Source organism: Bison bison, unplaced genomic scaffold, assembly GCF_000754665.1.
Source record: "Bison bison bison isolate TAMUID 2011002044 unplaced genomic scaffold, Bison_UMD1.0 scf7180017864362, whole genome shotgun sequence".
NCBI classification, from domain to species: Eukaryota; Metazoa; Chordata; class Mammalia; order Artiodactyla; family Bovidae; genus Bison; species Bison bison.
In genome coordinates, this window is record NW_011494934.1 from 4,836,850 (window position 1) to 4,851,891 (window position 15,042).

Below are 15,042 nucleotides of genomic sequence, written 5' to 3' on the forward strand. Positions count from 1 at the left end.
ATTATCTGTGCACAGAGGCAGGTACTGTTCTAAGTTTCTGAAACATAGAGATTGGAAGAAACAGCACATTGCTAAGTTCAGTCTGAGTAGTATTTTTACTTTTCTCTACAATTATTCCAATATTTTCCTACCTTTTTTAATTAAAGATTACAGCCCCCAGGAAAGGGAGTGAAGGCAAGAGGACATAAAACATCTTTAGAAATAGCAACAGGAAGCATCTTAAATGACCTCAGTAGAGCAGGGTACCTTTGTAGAGGCTGAAGACCAGGAAGATTGGTGCTATCACAGGGGAACCTCCAGATGCCCTACTCTGCACAGCAGTCTTCAAGTTCCTCAATTCCTGTGTTTTAACTTATATAAAAGAAGTTAAAGGACCATAAACCCTTTGCTTGTCCTTGTTGAGATCTTTTTGAATAAATCAACTTCCCATTTGGAGGCTGTTGTGGTGATTAAAATTTCTCTGAGAAACTGTTGTATGAAGGCAGGGAAAATTCCTAACATTCAATTTCCACCTATATCATATTTGGCTATTGATTATTATAAATAGAAATGGCTTTCAGGAGAGGCTCCATTATTTTCCTTTAAATGTAATAGTTAATAATAAACTCAGTGCTTTCATTTTAATTTTTTAAAAATTAACTTCCTACTTATTACTTTTCTATTACTGTAGTTTCCTTTTCTTAAAATTCCATTGAATATTTAGTAATTTTAATTTGAATTTTGCTTTCATTATTCATTTACTTGTCACATATTTTTAGGACCTACAGTGTTGTATCATAAATAGGCACTTTGGAGACAGCAAAGCAAATTCAGATACGTCCTTCCTCAGGGATCTTCTATTAAGTTAAAAGCAACATCAGCACATAATCTTCTCATATTTAGTCATTTTGAAAATAGAAATACCTGATTGAAATTAGAAATACCTGATTTCTAATCCAGACTCTACTGATCGAAAAGGCCCAAAGCTCTGCTGTTGCCCACAGTCTTCCCTGTAGGATATAGATGTTAGTTAAAAAGGTAAGAAAATATTGAAATAAGTGATGGGAAAAGAAAGGTAAAAATGTGGCTAAGACACTTCGAAATTTGGATATGTGCTGTTTCTTTCAATATCTATGGGGCTTGAGATGAGGTTTTTGGAAGAAGTAAGATTTATGATGTATTTTATATTTTGTCTCTGTGACCAATATATGTGTTGTGGAGATAATTTGATGCTTTTAGTTCTTTAAATATTTCTTCTTAAATAAATCCATTCAGTCCATTGACCAGAGTTAATGTTTTCCCACTGGTTTACATGTCAGAGCTAAAGACCAATGTAGACTAATGGGGAAGGAGAAAGAAAAATGAGTACATTCATGAATTATTCTCTGTTCTCACTTTAGACAAGTTAATTTTCCTTAAATTATCAGGTTCTGTCTTAATCATAGGCCACTTGTGGTTATCAAGAAATAAATGTTTGTATGTTTGGCCTTCATGGTTTTACATTTCATACTAAAAGCCAAATTCAACCCGTTTTTTTAAAACATCCTATCAAAAACAGTAAATGTGAGAGTCAGAGTTCTAAAAAAACAAGTCATTCTTAAATTACAAAATTTTTCTCCCAATGTGTATGAAAGTAAGACTTGAGAAGGCCTATTCTGTTAAATTAACATTCACATGTTATAATTGCATTGAGAGGATGACTCTTGCTTCCAGAGGAAGAATATTAGAAATGAAAGAGTGCTTTCGTCACAGCATCCTGGGTGGGTAATTCAAACCTCATCCCGAAAACAGCCACAAAAAATAAAGCCCCACCCAAGATGACTTTTCATTTTTTTTAAGACCAGAGGGTGAAGAATATGGTGTGACATGAGGTTTCTTTGGATGCTCTAGTACTGTGAATAAAAGGAAGAAAGCTTAAATAAAGAAAGAAATAGCCTAGATTTTAATGACTGTTGTTCCATTCATTTCACTGGTTTAAAGCAACTTAGTTTACAGTTTATTATAACTTCATCACTTCCACATTTGTGATGCATGTTAAAAATAGATTGCACATTAAAAACCATTTAAAATTTCCTCAGTAGTAGATTCTCCTTGTTAAAAATTAGAACTTAATAGATCAAACGAAAGTACCTCTGATTAGTCCCTTCTCCAATGCCCGCTGTCTTAGCCCTCTCCCTTGAAACAGTCACCATTAACAATGCTTCTAGATTTTTCTCCATGGGGTTGCCCCTATCTGTGTGCATATGTATTTTAACATAAATGATGGCTCCATTATTTCACTTAATAATATGATTTAGACAGTTTTTCATGTCAGTACTTACAGGTCCACCTCATTTTTAGAAAGTTACAGCATGATGTTCCACAGAAAGGGTGCACAATTATTTATTTAGACATTCCTCTTGTCATGAATATTTAGGTTGCTTTGAATTTTTCACTATTGCAAATAACATTCCAGTGAAGATCCTTATACTTTCTCCCTTGGGCATGTAGCTCTCTGGGGGAGATATTAACAATAGGATTTTAGGATGATATGTTATGCAAAAATCACCTCTTAATGGCTGTCCTTGTACTTACATTCTCTCCAGCTGTGTATGAGTGTACTCACTGAATTTTAATTTCCTCTGTTAAAATGAGGTTGAGAAACAGTTTATATAAAGCTTGACCATTTTTATTACTTCTTCTGTGAATTACCAATTTATACCCTTGGCCCATTTTTCAATTAGTTTGGGCTTTTTCTTTCTTTAAGTGACTTATTAATTCTAACCCTTTGTTGTTGTCTATGCTGCTTGCCTTCTAACTTTTAATATGCTTTGGTCATTTAGGTTTTTAAATTTTTAGTCATTTTTAGTCAAATTTACTATACTTTCTTTTATGACTTTTGCTCTTTTGTATATTATTTCAGATGGTTTTCTTGACTCCAAGGTTGCACATATTTGCCTATATTTTCTTCTAATAGTTTCTTGTATACACATGCTGAGTAATATTTGTATGTATATAAGTATATGTGCTCAGTCGCTTCGGTCTTGTCTGACTCTTCACAACCCTGTGGACAGTAGCCTGCCAGGCTCCTCTGTCCATGGGATTCTCCGAGGCAAGAATACTGGAGTGGTTGCCATGTCCTCCTCCCAGAGATCTTCCTGACCCAGGGATTGAACTTGTGGCATCTCCTGTGTCTTGTACATCACAGGTGGATTCTTTACTGCTGAGCCACCCAGGAAGCCCATATATATCTGTTGATGGACACGTAGGTTGCTTCCATGTCTTGGCTATTATAAATAGTGCTGCTATGAACATTGAGGTGTATGTATCTTTTTGATTAGATTTTTCATCTTTTCTGAATACATGTCTAGTAATGGGATTGCTGGATCACAAGGTAGCTGTACTTTTAGATTTTTAAGGACCCTCTATACTGTTCTCCATAGTGGTTGTATCAATTTACTTTCCCGTCAGCAGTGCAAGAGGGTTCCCCTTTCTCCACACCCTCTCCAGCATTTATTGTTTGTGGGCTTTTTAATGATGGCAATTCTGACTGGCATGAAGTGATACCTCAATGTAGTTTTGATTTGCATTTCTCTAAAAATTAGAGGTGTTGGGTATCATTTCATGTGCCTTTTTGCCTTCACGTCTTCTTTGGAGAAATGCTTACTGAGATCTTCTGCTCATTTTTTGATTGGGTTGTTTGTATTTTTTGATATTGTATGAGCTCTTTATATATTTTGAATTTTATCCTCTCATCAGTTGCATCATTTTCAAACATTTTCTCCCATTTAATAGGTAGTCTTTTCATTTTGGTGACGGTGTCCTTTGCTGTGCAAAGGCTTAGTGTTTGATTATCTCCCCTTTGTTTATGTTTGCTTTTATTTCTTTTGCCTTGGGAGACTGAACTAAGATAATATTGCTATGATTTATATATGAGAATGCTTTGCCTATGTTATCTTCTAGGGTATCATGTCCTATATTTAGGTCTTAAACCATTCTGAGATTATTTTTGTGGTGTTTGGTGTCAAGAACTATTCTAATTTCATTGATTTACATGTAGCTGTCCAATTTTCCCACCACCACTTGTTGAAAACACTGTCTTTTCTTCATTGTATATTCTTGCCTCCTTTGTCAGCTTAACTGAGTGTAGGGGGGTGGGTTTATTTCTGGGCTCTTTATTTTGTTCCATTGACCTACAAGTCTGTTTTTGTGCCAGTATAAGGTCTTTATTATTAATGAGTACCTGGTATAATAAATTCCCATTTGTATGTGGGCCTGTTTCTGGACTCTATTGTGTTTATATTAAACATTAATATCTCAGAGTTCTAATTGCTATAGATTTCTAATATGCTTGATATCTAATGGGTTGACCCCAAAGTTCCTTCAGCTTTAAGGCAAAAATAAAAGACACATTTTTCATTTTCACTTTATGGAACTTTATAGAATAATGTATGCACCATTTTGTTCCATTGCCTTCTGACATTTTTTCAGGCAACTTCACAATTCCATCTTGCCAAAACTTTTTATCTTTTTGAGCAAAGAACTGTTCCAGGTGCCTTTTACAGTCTTCCAGGGCATTGAAATTTTTTCCACTAACAGGATTTTGTAAAGACTGAAATAAATGGAAATCTGAAGGTTCAATATCTGGTGAATAAGGTAATGAATCAGAACTTCCCAGCCAAGCTGTTACAGTTTTTGCCTGGTCATCAAAGAAACCTGGAGTTTTGTATTACCCTGATGGAAGATTATACATTTTCTGTTGACTAAATCTGGGCACTTTTCATTGAGTGCTGCTTTCAGTTGGTCTAACTGGGCGAGTACTTGTTAGAATTAATCATTCAGTTTTCTAAAAGGCGTTCATAATAGAGTACTCCCTTCCAATTCCAAAACCACCTTCTTTGGCTAAAGACTGGCCTTTGATGTGGTTGGTGGTGGTTCATTTTGCTTGTCCCACAATCTCTTCCATTCCACATTATTGTATAATATCCATTTTTCATTGCCCATCACAATTTCTTTTAAAAATGGAACCTTTTCATTATATTGCAATGGAGAATTGCATGCAGAAATATGGTCAAGAAGGTTTTTTCACTTAACTTATGTGAAACCCAAACATCAATGCGATTAACATAACCAAGCTGGTGCAAATGCTTTTCAAGGCTTGATTTGGATATTTGGAGTATACTGGCTGTCTCCTGTGGTATAACAGTGATTATTCTCAGTTAATGTCTCCATTTGATTGCTATCAACGTCAACTGGTTTACCAGTTCTTGCACTGTCCAGCAAGAAATCTCCAGCACGAAACTTCACAAGCCACTTTTGACATGTTCAATCAGTCACAGTACCTTCTCCATTCACTGCACAAATCTGTTTTTTTGTATTTCAGTTGTGTTTTTATCTTTCTTGAAATATAAAGCATAATACATTGAAAATGTTGCTTTTTTCTCCCATCTTCAATATTAAAATAGCTACATAAAAATTCATCAATTTTGATAATTTTTTTTTTTTAGTGCAGCTATCACTATAGAATCTAACAAAATTAGTTTTGAATGAAGTTAAATAAAACTCAGTGCTACTGGAGCCATCTTGGGGAAAAAAATTGAATGAATTTTTGTCCAACCCAGTATTACAACAAGTTGCTTTTCTTTGTGTTTCTTTTTTTAAAAAATGACTTTAGTTACCATTGTTCATACAATCTTCTATATAAACTTTAAAACTTAATAAAAATTCTAGTTGGATTTTGAATAGGATTACATTGAAATTATATATTCATTTGAAAATAATTTATATTTTAAAAACATTGAGATTTTCATCTATGCATGTGGTAAATTTCCTCCCTTATTCAGGCCACTTTATATTTTTTCCATAAAGTTTTGTAATTTTTTTCATGTGTCACGCTTAGCTACTTAGTTATGTCCAGCTCTTTGTGAATCCATGGATTGTAGCCCTCCAGGCTGCTCTGTCCATGGGGATTCTCCAAGGAAGAATACTGAAGTGGGTTGCCGTGCCTTCTTCCAGGGGATCTTTCCAATCCAGGTTTCCAACCCAGGTCTCTCTCACTGCAGGCAGATTCTTTACCATCTGAGCCATAAAGGCTTTAATTATTTCTATTAAGCTTATTCCTAAGGACCTTATAATTTAATTTCTGTTGCTATTGGGAATGTGATTGCCCCCTCCCCACTTAAATTTTGAAAAGTGTTGATACCAATAGTATAGAAAAGTAGTTAATTTTTAAATGTTGATTTTGTCTCTTTCCATTTAATTGAACTTTCTTCTTAGTTACAGTAGTTTTTCATCTAAGCACCTTTAGTTTTCTAGCTAGATTATCATGTCCTTTATAACTAATAGTAATTTATCTCTTACTTTCCAATATTTATACCACCTACTATGGTTTTACTTATTTTATTCCATTGGCTAGGATGTCCAGTTTGATATTGAACAGTAGCAATAGCATTCATGTTCTGTCCCTGAGCTTAAAGATAATGTTTCTAGTTAGTTTCATCTTTGCTATATTTTTCAGGTAGATACCTTTGATCAAATTAAAGAAGTTTTGCTTTGTTCTTAGCTTTCATACACACAGACACACAACATGCATATGCACACACACACAACTATATATCTATATCTATATCTATCTATATATATCTATCTATATATATATATATTTCTACACTTGAATCTTTGGAGCATCACTGAAATTATTTTTCTCCTAAATCATGTGACTAAGCTAGTGAATTACAATGGTTGTTCATTATTAGAAAAATCTATCTTTACATTCCTTGGATAAAACTTGCCTGATACTAGTGCATTATTCTTTTAATGGATTGATGAATTTACATTTGTAATATTTTATTTAGCATTTCTGCATCCATGTTTTGATATTAAATTTTTCTTTCATTATATGATCTTATTTTGAATTTTGGGCAAGCTTATGACCCAAACGTAAGTAGGTTAGTAGCTTCTCATATCTTTCCATTCTTGTTTATGTAAAATATGAATTTCTATTTTTTAAAGGGTTGGTAATAATTGCCTACAAAATTTCATGGGCATGGTAAACTTAGGTTATGTATTTGAATATTGTTTTCAGTTTTTTTCTTCCTTTTTTGTGTTGATTTAATAATTTTCTACTTTTTTCCTGATAGTGTAAAAATTATATTGGTTTTTCTAGTAATTGCTATTCAATTTTTAAAGCATTCAACTTAATATATTTTCTATTGATGTCTAGAGTTTATCAGTGTCTCTCTATATTCATTGAACAAAATGAAATCTCTGTATACCTCAATTTTATTTGAAGCATTTCCTTTCATTACCATTTCCCCCACGTTGACATTATTTGGACCTTTAGGTCTACATTGTTATGGTAAAAATTATCTTTTTTTTTTTTTAATCAAAACTTAACCAGGATTAACAATATAACTTAATGGATTTCTTTGTTCACCATTGCTTCCTTAGTACTATATTTATTTTTATTTTAAATGGGGTAATTATTTCAAAGAGTTATTATAAATGGCAAACTTACTGACTCCTTCATGTTCCATCGTCACACTTGAATGATAGTTTGGTTGGGTATAAAATTGTAGGTTTAACTACCCGCCCCCCGCTATTGTTAAGAAGATTCTCTGTAGAGCATTTTTTTTTCTTTCCTACAGATTTTAGGATTTGTTTCCTTTATTCTCAGTCTTCTGAAATGTTAAAATAATGTCTAGGTGTGAGTTTTAAAAGTTTATCTTACTCAGTGCTTGGCTAGTCCTTAAATTGTGACTATAGTATATATTACTTTCCTTTACTACTTCTAATATCTCTTAGATGAGTGATTGGATATTTGGGTCTATTTTACATGATTCTTAATTTTTATTTTATATTATACCCCTTCATCACCTTTTCATGCATTCTGAAAGAACTTAATATTATAGTTAAGAAATTTGTTCTTGGACTCTGTCCATTCTTTGACCCCTTATTGAGTATTCTATTTCAATTATCAAAATTTTAATAGCTGTTCAGTTATTTCTAATTATTCATTTTCTATGGATTTAATATCCTCACAGAAAAGCCTTACAGGTTACAGTCCATGAGGTCACAAAAAAGTCAGACAGAACTTAGGGACTAAACAAATATCCTTATGGATACTCTAAAGTTTTATTATGACTTCTTTATTAATTTTGATTCCTTTATGTAAGTTCTTCCCTTTTTTTAAAACAAAGAACTCATTTCTTTTTAATGATATTGGCCTTCTTCTAATAATTATTCCTGAGTGTTTGTTCCTGCAGTTGAGACTTCTGGTTGGGCAGTCCATTCTATATATACTTGCAGCTGCTTAGACACAGGGTTAAGATTTGATGCTGGAAATCTGAAATCAGTCTGTTTTCAAGAGTATGTAGGAGGTACAGGGCTGCCACTGGGTGAGGTGCCTCAGAGGCCAGCTTCTGGTGGGTGAGGCGGTGGCTCCATCTTCGTGGGTAGCTGCACCATCCAGGACATCCAAAATGGTGCTTTGCTTCTTTGACCTAATTTCCCATACTCATTGCTTTCAGCTGAAGGCAGCAATTGTTGCTTCTGCTCTTTGACTCATAGTAGAGGGGGTTTTCACAGTCCAAACTTCTTGGCTATTTGTGCTACTGTTCTCTGATAGTCAAACTGTCCCCAAACTCCCTTGTCTTTGCTATTCATTCCTAACATTTTTGGTAGCACTCTCCTATTCTTATTTTAAGCTATGGTTTAAAATCTTCATTTTAATCCCATCTTCTTTCTGTCTTCCAGTGTTTTCTTAAAGTTTATGATCCTCCAAAGGTTGATACTATTTTCCAGTTATATGGATTTAAAAAATCCTTTCTAAAATCTTAAGTTCGCAGTGAGAAGAACAGGCTATAATCTATTCCCATTCTGTCACCTTGAAATGGACACCAGCATGCTTTTTAAAACCTTAGGAGGATGTTTTAAAAATAAGTTTAAGAGACCAGTTTTCAGGACTGCCATTTATGGTCGTGTGTGTTGTTCACTGTATGAAGGCTCTGGCTGAGAAGGTAGATGAGAGCCGAAGTTGAGCTCACCACTTTCCACTGTAGTATGTTTCCTGGCAGAGAAAATGTGCTCATTCCCCCAGTGTACACAATGGTGTCCTGTGGGTCAGCATTGGGGCTGGTCATTTGAATTTTAAAATATATATGGGGATGGTTCCCTGATATATACTTACATCAAAACTCATCAAATTCTTCTCTTGAAATATGCACAATTAATTGTACACCAATTACAATACCTTGGTAAAGCCGTACAGTAAAGTTAGAAAATTAAATTATGGCATGCAGATAGTGAAGTAGATAGAATGTGCTGTTGGGTTTAGAGGGTAAATCCTGAAGTTTTCATGTTTTATAAACTGATGAGTATATTATCAAAACTCAGTTGACAAAATAACAATAATTTGAAAGAAGAGATATTTATGAATCATAGAAATGATATAAGTGATAGTAATTAGTTGCTAGTCATCTTTTATGAGAGAAAGAAAGTAGTAGAGCTAACCACCTGCCTTGGGTATCTTAGGGAAAGTTCTAGGTGGAGGCAGAGGGATGAAATAGTGCTGTCCACTGTAAGACCCATTAGCCACATGTGGCTGTTTAAATTTAAATTACTCAGCGCAAAATAAAAATTCAGTTCTTTAGTTATACCAGTTGTATGTCAAGTGCTTAAGTCTATGTGACTAGTGCCTTCTGCAGCAGACAGCACATATATAGACCATTTTTGTCATCACAGAATGCGCCATTGGACAGTTCTGAGCTAGATAACCTCTTCATTTAGATTCTTTCCATTCCAATAGTTTTCTCTCTGTAGATTAGTATATCAAATGTGATCCCAGAGTTTTGACTGTCTAAGGGGAAAATGGAGTATGGATGCACACTAAATATAGACTAGGTACTGGGTGCTCGGGTCTTCCCAGATGGTGCTAATGGTGAAGAACCTGCCGGCCAGTGTGGGCAAAGTAAGAGACGGGGTTCTATCCATGGGTTGGCAAGATCCCCCGCAGGAGGGCATGGCAGCCTACTTCAGTATTCATGCCTGGAGTATCCCATGGACAGAGGAGCCTGGTCTGGGCTAAGGTCCATAGGGTTGCAAACAGTTGGACATGACTGAAGCAACTTAGTAAGCACTCACACACACACTGGGTGATTGATAACATTTTTGGTAAATGAATGTATGAATGAATACAGATATGAAGAACAGTGGTGAATTTGATAAAGCATAGCATTTATTCATCCACTTATGAATTCAACAAATATTTATCAAATATCTGTCATGTACTAGTTACTGCTTCAAAGTCTTGGGATATATAAGTAACCTAAGCAGACAAATATCATTTTTCTAGTGGAACTTATATGCCAGAATGTGGGGGGTAGTATAAATAATAAGCATAATAAATAAGTAAGTCATACCACAAGTTTTAAGGTGACAAATACTATGAAAAATAAAATATAAAGCAGAGTAAGAGGAATCAGGAGTGCTGGGTGTGGGTAGAGAAATATGGATTATAATTATAAATAGGGTGGTCAGGATATGCCTCACTGAGAAGGTGACATTTGAGTAAAGGCTTGAAAGAGGTGTGGAGTAAAGTAAACGAACATTTGGGCAAGGAGTATTCCAGGCAGAGAGAATACCAAGGCACAGGCCTATGTTGGGGGCATGAGCATCACGTTTGAGAAATAGCAAGATAAGTGGCTGGAGTGAGAGGGTAGCTGGAGAAGGGCTCCGAGAGGTAACAGATGAACAGATCAATAGGGTCTTGCAGGCCATTGTAAGAACTTTGACTCCCAGATGATTGGACCAGAGAAGGAACATGATCTGAAAAGTTTTAAAAGATTCAGTGTAGCTTCTGTGTCAAGAAGACACTGCAGTGGTACAAGGACAGTAGCAGAAAGACCAGTTGGAGGCTGTTGCAATATTTGGTGCGGTTGCGGGGAAGCTGATGGTGGCTGGGTCTAGGGTGGTAGTGGTAAGAAGTGGTCAGACCCTGATGTACTGTGTAAGTGCAACAATAAATATCTGGGTGAGTTAGAAGTGGATATTGGAGAAAGGGAGTGGTCAGTTAGGATTCCAGAGTTTTCAGCCTAGCAACCAGAAAGATGGAGATGCCATTCACAGAGCCAGGGAAATCTAAGGAGGAGCACCTTAAGGGAAAGACCAGAAACTGAATTTCGGACATCCCATGATTTAGGATGTCTGTTAAAGTAGTTGAATAGGCTACTGGATAAGCACGTCCTGATTGGGAGAACAATCTGGGAGGGAAATAGTGTTACTGATAGGCAAGGAAATATATTTTCTGTTTGTGAACTAACTGCAAGTTTTTGTACATCAGAAGGTGATAATTTGTCAGCTGTGAGATGGGATAAAGATGTCATCATTTTGATCTTGGCAAGAGCTAGGAGAAGACCTGTCCATAAATTTTGCTTTGCAACCATTCACAAAATATCCAGGCCTTAATTTTGACTTTAAAAAAGGAAATGTTTCCCCGCAAGTGGGGATGTACCGGCATGGAGATGTGCCCTCTTCAGGCACAGGGTTTTTCTGTGATTTTTGCAGAAAGCACTTTAGCCGTTTTTTGTTGTTGTTATTATTGTTAATGTTGATGCCATATTAGGATATATACTGGTATTTTTTTCCTCCCAGCCTCATAATATTTTTAGCTGCTGCTGCTGCTGCTGCTAAGTTGCTTCAGTCGTGTCCAACTCTGTGCGACCCCATAGACGGCAGCCCACCAGGCTCCCCCGTCCCTGGGATTCTCCAGGCAAGAACACTGGAGTGGGTTGCCATTTCCTTCTCCAATGCATGAAAGTGAAAAGTGAAAGTGAAGTCGCTCAGTCGTGTCCAACTCTTCGTGACCCCATGGACTTCAGCCCACCAGGCTCCTGCGTCCATGGGGTTTTCCAGGCAAGAGTACTGGAGTGGGGTGCCATCGCCTTCTCCGAATATTTTTAGCAGTTAAACCCAAAGTACTGTACTTTATATTTTATTTATCATTGCAGCATAAATAATTTCTTTTTAAGTCTTAGGGTAGAAAGTTTTGCTGTTAATTTAAAAGAATGAAATAATTAAAGGTAAGTATTTGAGCATCAGGTCTGAGTTAATCAAAACTGTGGAGCCTTATAACCTTAAAAGGATGACGTCAATGGTCTGATGTCTTGGATTCTTATGGGCAGACGTGAAACAGTCCATGATCTATGCCAGAATGACCTCTATGAAGCATAATATTTCCTTTTAAATATTTAGACCTCAAGATAGTTTTCTGTAGCTTTAATTGATAAAACATGGATTAAAAAAAAAAAACACAGAAGCACAGCAGTTTTTTTCAGCTGTCCTCTTTCACCACTTTGCTTTTATCTCCAGTTTGTTGTTAAATAAATACTCACCAGTCCTAATATGAACAACTCAATTAGCACCTTCTTTCAGAAGTGTGGCCATTTATAAACATCTCTGGATAAAGAAATAAAATAAGAAAAAGTTCATCAACTCTCAGTAAGAGTCATAAGAGCTAAAGGAATTAATAAGAGTAAACTAAGATAAACATTAGAGAGTTTATTCTGGGTTTAACTCGTAATGCTTTTACTAATGTTTCTCTTTTGTTAAGACTCGTGTTTTTTGGCTGTTTTCTAAATCAAATATATCATAGTGGCCCATGTTATGCACAAGGATCCTTGTTTAATGATACCCAGAAAGCTGTTTAAGTTTTGGAAGTTTTAGAAGAATCATAAGTTAACATAGAGAACTCATTTAGTATGTTTATTTTCAGCTGATTTGCTTTCTTAATTGCATAATCCCAAACTAGATATTTATGTTAAAAATACATTTACTAAATTTATACTTGAGCATAATTAGCTAACTCTTTTTCTTTCTCTTTAGGCTCATCCCTAACCCTCCCCACACTTAAAATCCACACACCCTGTGGCCAGCTAGGTAATAATAGAACAAGATAAGTCAGTGATTAGTTGCTTATTCTGCATATTGGATGTGTGTGTGTGTGCAGTCATGTCCGTCTGTGACCCCGTGGACTGTAGCTCACCAGGCTCCTCTGTCCATGGGATTTCCCAGGCAAGAATACTGGAGTGGGTTGCCATTTCCTTCTCTGGGGATCTTCCCAACCCTGCCCTCGGCAGACAGGTTCCTTACCACTAGTGCCGCCTGGGAAGCCCTTACTCTGTACCACACATTAAATGTTTTGACTGTACTTTTCTCACATACAATGTGCTCATTTTGTATGTTTGTTTTGCCACCCTATAGGTCATGTGAGATCTTAGTTTCCCTACCAAGGATCAAACCCACAGCCCATGTGGAAGTACAGAATCCTAACTACTGGACCACCAGGAAGTCCCACAATGTACTCATCTTTTATTCTGTTGCCACTGTGAAGCTCTCACATCCAGATGAGGTCATGTGACAATGGAAAATAACCAAAAGTTTGAGTAGCCACTATCTTTAACCCTTCCCTAGCCAGTAGCCCCCTCTCCTGAAGCCTCCTCTCACCACCTAGATGGCTCTAGAGCTGCTGTGGTCCCGATGGAGATGGAGGAGAAGAGGAAATGCCGCACATGTTACTAGAAAGGAGGAGCGAGTAAAGGGGTGGTGGCCACTGATGTGAAACTGTCCCACTGCAGCACCCAGATAGCCGGGGTGACGGTAGAGTGAAAACAAAGCCTGGCAGTAGGCTAGGCTTGAGTTTCAGAGAGAATTTCCTAGAGTTTAGAGTGAGGGCAGAAGGGGATTTTTTGAAGCAGGTGCTGTGCGCAGCTATATATATCCATGTCTACTGGTCTGGGTATGCACATATACACAAGCACACACAGATGTATGCTTGCGTATATATGATTTGACTGATAAAGATTTAATCTTCTTTTCAATTATTTTTGCTCTTGGCAGAGTTTATACTAAGTTGGTACGTGCCAGGATGGGTGAACTGATTGTTTACAGCTGCTGTCTGTTCTAATGGAGCCAGTGAGCTCCCATTTGGCTGGTGACCCTGCCATTGCAGCTGTGCGGCCCCTCCCCTGGGAGTCTCTGGGCCTCTCTACCATCCAGAAACAAGAGCATTCTAACTTAGGCCGCAGGGAGCCTCAAAACCGCACTTCAGCCCTGTAGCTGGCATCGTTCTGATTGGTGGTTAAATGTTTCAAACATCACTTCTGATTGTAATGTATCTGGAGCCGGGCCCTAAAGAAATGAGATATTCAGAAAGGGCAGGTCCTTGTGGGCTTCACACTGGTGGTGGGGCGAGAAATAGAAGTGACAGGAAGGATTGTGTCAAATGTGGGCTGTGAACAAGGAGACTGAGGGTGCAGGCAGAGAGGTAAAGATGCACAGACTGGGAAGGGGCACTGCCAACAGCTCATCACGCCCTGATTACCTCGGGGCTGCCACGCCTCTGCACAAGCCACTGTCCCCCACAGCCCCCTGAAAGTTCACATAGGTGCCTTCTGCCTGCTGCTGTTACCCTACCTGATCATTCACACCCTGTCTTATCTTCCAAAAAGCCCGTGTGTCACATGCACACACTTCACACTTGCTAATGCGATGCTCAGTAAGAATCCAGACGCCTCAGTGCAAAGAATCTGGAGATTACCTCATTTAACACTCTTGTTTTGAAAATCAGAGAATAAAAGGGGTCCAGAGAAATTAAATAATTGCCCATGCCCCTAGGATCTAGGATCAAATTCTAGTCCAGTCATGACTCCTAGTATACCATGAGTCTCAGACTGCAAGTTTCCTGAGGGAAATGATATCCCAATCAGGACAAGCTTCTCAATTGGCTCTGTGCTTTAAGAATAATAGATGTAGTTTTTCTCTTTGTTCTATGAAGGCTTTGAAAAATATTCATAATGTTGTGTTGAGTTAAAAAAATATGATCACGTTATATGTAAACATAATTTTAAACAAAGGGAAAATTCTAGGTCCAAGTCAATAAATATTCTTTTGTTATGTTGTTGTTTTTGTTCAGACACTCAGTCGTGTCTGACTCTTTGGGACCCATGGACTGTAGCATGCCAGGCTTCCCTGTTCTTCGCCATCTCCTGGAGTCTGTTCAAACTCATGTCCACTGAGTCAGTGATTCCA

At 36.9% G+C, this 15,042-nt stretch overlaps 1 protein-coding gene across 3 annotated transcripts in view; it reads left to right on the forward strand.

Moving 5' to 3' along the window:
* FILIP1 (filamin A interacting protein 1) overlaps positions 1 to 15,042 on the forward strand; it is a 225,408-nt gene that overhangs the window by 31,543 nt on the left and 178,823 nt on the right. The gene's annotated exons all lie outside the window — the stretch shown is intronic.